General features: G+C 43.0%; 1 protein-coding gene across 1 annotated transcript in view; it reads left to right on the top strand.

Annotated features, from left to right (window-relative positions):
* Positions 1–4,940: 4,940 nt before the first annotated feature.
* Positions 4,941–6,140, top strand: part of LOC145404655 (uncharacterized) — a 23,348-nt gene continuing 22,148 nt past the window's right edge. The window contains exon 1 of the mRNA XM_080276183.1: positions 4,941–5,006. The gene's annotated coding sequence lies outside the window, so the exon portion shown is untranslated. The remainder of the gene's footprint in view (positions 5,007–6,140) is intronic.

The raw sequence follows: 6,140 nt of genomic DNA, 5'->3' as shown, positions 1-6,140 counted from the left end.
TATAGTACGCGACACTGCTTCAACCACAGCAACCCATCAAAGTAGCACGTGGCCGGGTGAACACTCCCAAAGTTATTACCCTGGCGGGGCGCAAACTCTCGTTCTCCCATGTACGAAAACGCACAATCACCACCGTACCACAGAGGCTCCTTAACCCACAGTAATTTAAAAGGAATCGCCTGGATAGGGGGGTGGTGTGGATGAGAGGACAGGAGTGGAATGGATAAAAGACGAGAGGGATTCTGGATTGACTGAAAGATGAGGGAACAGTGAATTATATATGGAAGACTAGTTGGGCAGTTTGAAGGACAGATGGAGGAATGACATAGATGGAAGGTGGAGTGGATGGAAGGAGAGGAGTGGGAGGGATGTGGATGAAAAGATAGGAGGAGGAGTAATGTGGACGGAAGGAGAGGAGGAGAGCGGGTGTCATTTGAGCTTATATGTAAAGTGGAATAGATGGAAGGAGAGTGGAAGATATAGAGAGAAGTGTGGATGGAAGGATTGGAGGAGGAATGATAAGGACGCAAGGATAGATGGAGGAGTGTGGATGATTGGAGGGTAGGAGAGGAGAGGAGAGGACTTCCAAGGACCAGAACGCAACCTTGAACGGGGCCTTAAACACAGGTTGCACAAAATGGGCTCCCTTCTCCTTCCGTGTTGCCTCCGCCACTGTCACTCTCTCTCTCTCTCTCTCTCTCTCTCTCTCTCTCTCTCCCTGGAAAACCCACAACGCACCCTACTATCTCTCACCCCATCCTCCTGTATTAGATAAAATGGTATATTTCAACATTTTTCTCCCATCCTTTGTTTTGTAATGGCTTTTAAGTTGATTAAGCCTAACTACATTTAACATAATTCTGCTTAACCCAATCTAATTTGACTCCCTTTGCAAAACCTATTCTAGCCTCACTCCAATTAACCTAAAATAATATTAACTTGGCCGCACCTAACCAAACCCAGGCTAAAAAGACGAAATCTGCACTCACTAGAAAGGCGTAGAGTAAAGGAAGACTTAATGGAGGTGTTTAAGTGGGTAGAAAAGAATAAACAAGGGGGATATTAGAAAGGTATTGAAACCATACAAGACATTACTCGAATTAGTGGTTTCAAACAAGATGAATTCGGTTTTAGTAAAGAGATGAGCAGAAATTGGTTTGGCAGCAGAGCAGCAGATGAATGGAATAAGCTACCTACTGATGCCACTGCTGCCCCTTCCATTAGGAGTTTCAAGCATAGACTAGATAAGCATATAACAGGTGAGAGGTAGATATATAAAATCTGTCCTAGTTATTAATTCATTCCATTTCCTTTTCAGGCCTGTCTCTCTCTCTCTCTCTCTCTCTCTCTCTGAGGCCTAGGCTTGCCAACTATCTGAACTACAAATCGGGGAGATCGTACACAAACACCACAAAATAGGGATGCATCCTAAGTGCAGCTGCAATTTCTCTTGTTTCTTGTTAGTGTACTGTGACTGAAATAACGTGATCACTCGCTAATCGCTTCAGGCTGGTTTATATACTTTATATACTAAGGTAAAACAAACGTTTTACTATAGAAATTAAACGGGAATAAATACACTAATTCCTGAAACAAAGAAGCTTTTATTTGAAGGTGTAAGAGTACACGAAAACAAACTAGAAAATCAGTGTCAAAGGACAACTTTTTTAACACTATGATTACTATCCCTACATTTTGCAGGGGAGAAAGTATGTAAGATGGGTTTCATCATTCATGTTTCTTTAAAAAAACAAAATGATTAGAGGATTGCATCAGCACACCTCCAGTATGGAGGTGTAGGAGGACTACTGGGCCTTGGGATAGGTGACTTCCCCCAAGAAATAGGCCCTGAGCCTTTGCCCAAAGTCGGACACGTAAAAAAAAAAAAAAACTGCTATCATCCGCGACACGTCACGCCTGGCGGGAGTAAGTTGCGTTACCGACGACGGGACTACACTAGGATTCAGCAGCTGATCCGTCTCCACCACCTATCCTGTACAGGACTTACCTCGTCCATTGCTGTCTGTTCTGTCACGTTTCGTCTTACATTACGTTTAGAAAACAATTACATATTAAATTAATTAATGTGCTACACTGCTACTGCATTTTACTGAAAACAGAATATATTTTTCTAAGATTCTGGGAGATTAGTAATCCATTTCGAGAGACGGGAGATTATACAGGAATCCGGGAGAATCTCGGAGAATCCGGGAGGGTTGGCAAGCCTCTCTCTCTCTCTCTCTCTCTCTCTGCTTAGTTAAAATTGGAAAAGTTATTTACACCCTTCATTTACCCTATCACCACCAGACGGCCATGATAAGTCAATAATAGTAACAGGCAGAAGAAAAAAAAAATAGTAATTAAACGGTGAAATCTTGCAAGCATGTGTAACATTGATGGAGGACATTTCGTAAGATTATTGTTATTATTATTATTATTATTATTATCGTCATCATCATCATCAACAACATCGTAAACACCTGCCGTCACCTTTACACCACTCACTGCTATATATAAAGTGTTTACTCATGGCTAGCCCACCACGCCTAGCTATTTCTCACTCCCACAGTACTTCTCATTCACGTTAGCATCAGCGGGTAAGTGCGTGGAAGGATGTTTAGGTAGGTTGGTAGGTAGGTAGATAGATAGATAGGTAGGTAGGTAGGTAGGTGGGTAAGTTTGGGTGAGATGGAGCTAGTCAAATGGGTAGGGTAGGTGGGTAGATGGGTGGGATGGAGTGAGCACTGTATGAAGATATGTAGGTGGGAGGTGGGATGGGGTGGGGTGAAGTGGGTAGGTTGGTAGATAAGTTCGTAAGGGCGGGGTAGGGTTGAGTGAGATCATGTTTCGAGTGTGACCTCTTTCCATCTCTCCCACAAGCCAACCCTCACCCACCCTTCCACTCACTCACTCACCCTCCCACTCACTCATTCACTCACTCATCCTCCCACTCATTCATTCATTCACTCACCCACTCACTCATTCACTCACTCACCCTCCCACTCACTCATTCATTCATTCACCAACTCACTCATTCACTTACTCATCCACTCATTCATTTACTCACCCAAAGCCTCACCCACCCACCCACCCATCCAGCCAATTACCAATCCACCCACTCTCCTACCCACTCATCCACTCACTTACCCACCTAACTTCTCATATCAACCCTGACTCACCTACCTACTCACTCACTCACCCTTCAAGTCATCTGCCCACTCACTCACCCACACACTCACTCAAAGACAATTTTGTTATGCTTAGGGGAGACTTTCCATGGCTTGAAGGGCGAGACTCAGCCTTAACCAAACCCTTCACTACCAGACCTCCTTTCTAGGTTACCTGAAGGAGTTAGGGCAGGGCAAGAATTAAATATAAGACACCACAGTAAGGGCTACGAAAATGTAAAACAAATCGCTAAGGATGAGGTGTAACGAATCTCCCAGTGATGGACTATGATGGAATGCCTTTTTCAGATCGATTTTTAGCCCATAAGAGAATGTCAGTGTTCAAAATAAATCGTCTGGGATGGGATGTTACCAAGCCTCGTATTCTGGTGGCTCAAGGAAGCTCCCTCACACCTTTTCCTAAGCGATTTACTTTGCGTCTTACACCTTACTGTTCTCTTCCTTGTTTCATATATCTTTCCAACATCGCCATACACTCCAAAGTAACGTGCGATAGTACATTAACCAGCCGAATCCAACAATAAATTGCTAAGGAAGAGGTGTTAGGGATCTTCCTTAACTGACGAGAATACGAGCCCAAATCTCCCATGTCAACAAGATCACAGATGAGGGTGGAGAACACTTGGGAAGACGCAGCATTCAAAAATTACCGTATGGGGGTGGGCGGCGGTACGAAACGTTGGGATGGCGCGGTGAACCCTGCCAGCAGGGTTGCGAAGGTCGAGATTTTCCCGCACAGTTGAGCTAGTTTTACGAGATGCAGGAAAATTTGGCGAGTAGCGCCTGCTTACGGGTTTGGGGGCTATTTTTAAGGCAGTTGTGATACTTTTGGGCTATTCCTAAAGTAGTAGTAATACGGGTTGTTTTTAAAGTAGTTGTACGACTTTGGGGCTATTTCTTAATGTCTGGGATGGGATAACTATGGCACAGTATTAATCTAAGTAATCTAATATTAATCTTAAAAGTTTGGCGGATAATTTATGATATTAACATGAATTTTTAGAAAAGGTAAGTTAGCAATTTTAGCAGTGGCGGCAGAGGAGAAAGTCAGTTTTAATCCTTGAGATCCCTTGAGGTCAGCCTTATGGGTCTGTGGAACTTTGCCTCTCTCTCTCTCTCTCTCTCTCTCTCTCTCTCTCTCTCTCTCTCTCTCTCACACACACACACACACACACACACACACACACACACACACACAAATAGCAAAAAAAGGAAACAAACTGACAAAACATCGGAAAATACACATTTGGATTAAAATTTAAACATTTGTGCAACTTATGTGTTCCACAGTGCAAAGCTTTTTGTTGTTTCATAACAAGTAGGCTCTAATTACAGGCAACAAGTTATGTTGATGATGGTGATGGTGATGATGATGATGATTCTATTAGACTGCAAAGACACAAAAAATGGAATGCTTTTTATTAGTAATTTCTGTGAAATCCCGTTCGTGTTTTTCTTTCAGCTCTGCTTGTAATCTATATAGGTCTACTTATGCCAATTAAGCCTACCCATATTAAGGTTTTATTCATTATACTTACCGTTATTTCCTTTATTTATTTTTATTTATTTTCTTATTTACTGCCAGGAGTCATTACTGTGAAACGTGGACACCAATCCCGAGGAATGTGTGGGTGAGGAGAGGACATAGGAAGAGCGTTTTTCATGATCAGCGACTGGGCTATTCTTGGGCTAGTTTACGGGGACTTTGGGCGGGAGTAGACCCTACCTACCTGGCAACCCTGAGGCCAGTGTGTTTGAACGCGGCGCGCTTACAGGACAAACTCCATCCACTCTCCGGCCGTTTGGATAACCTAACAGGTGCGTAAATGCTGACTGTCATTTGTTTTTACACATGGGAACATTTTGGCGAAGTTAATGCCAATCGCGGGGTCGTTATGTGAAAGAATTCAGGCGTTTCAGTAGGGAATTAAAGTTGTTTTTGTGGGCTGAGGAACGCATCCATTTTCAGCTCCGCTTCGAAGGCTTGTCCACACCCACAGTGAAACCCACACACAAACGCACACACATGCGTACGCCATTCAGGAGCCAAGCTGCTTAAATTATCCTTCCTACTGTGCTATTTTTATTGACTTCATGATTCTAACTTAACTAAAAACCCTAGAAAACTGAAAAAATGTCTACGTCGCTGTTGCTGAGGTGTGGCCCGAGTGCGTCTCTCCTAGCAAGGGCTGGGTTGAGCTGGGCTAGGGGGGCCTGAGGGGAATAGGGGAAGGGGAGGGGGTCACAAGAAGTACCAACCTAACGAAATTGAGGGGATAGGGTTTCATTCCACATCCACAGAAATTATACAGAAAAGAAAGTTGGAAAAAGATCACATCTCTTACAAATCTAACACAGAAAGCGATTCAGTTGAGGGACACAAATTTCCAGAGGCATCTACAAGTGAAAAGAAGGGGTTAGTGATGCTGTCCCCTCCTACTGAAATGAAAATGAATATAGTTTCAGACACTCCACTGTGGAAAAGGCGTTGCGACTCGTACAAATTTAAATGATGAAACAAGGACAAAAAGTTTCATGCTTCCATACACTAAACAGGAGACAGCGTGTCACCCCTCACCAGAAAAGAAACTGAACAGTTTTAAGTCGTAATGAAAACGAGATCGTATGTCCTACCACTTCAGCGAAACGGGATAAAAGTTTCAGTTCCCAAATGAAACAAAGTATGTAGAGCTCAAGTCCTCTCAAGTAAATAAAACAGAATATAATTTTTCAGTCTTTCTTCTCTGGAAAAGTAACAGTACGACGTACCAGCCTCATAAAACTGGGAGTTAAAAACAAAAACAAAAAAAAAAAACAGTCCTTCAAGTTAATGAATTCAAAAGCATTGCGGTATAATTCCTTCATACGCAGAAAAGCAAGCATCGAAATTCCAGTAGGATAGTTTCGGCCCTCTGACGCGAAACTGAGGAGGAAAAAAGTTTCAGTACTTCA

Source organism: Coenobita brevimanus, chromosome 64, assembly GCF_032717465.1.
Source record: "Coenobita brevimanus isolate Jiangsu-jjx chromosome 64, ASM3271746v2, whole genome shotgun sequence".
NCBI classification, from domain to species: Eukaryota; Metazoa; Arthropoda; class Malacostraca; order Decapoda; family Coenobitidae; genus Coenobita; species Coenobita brevimanus.
This window is presented reverse-complemented; position numbering and strand designations above follow the sequence as displayed.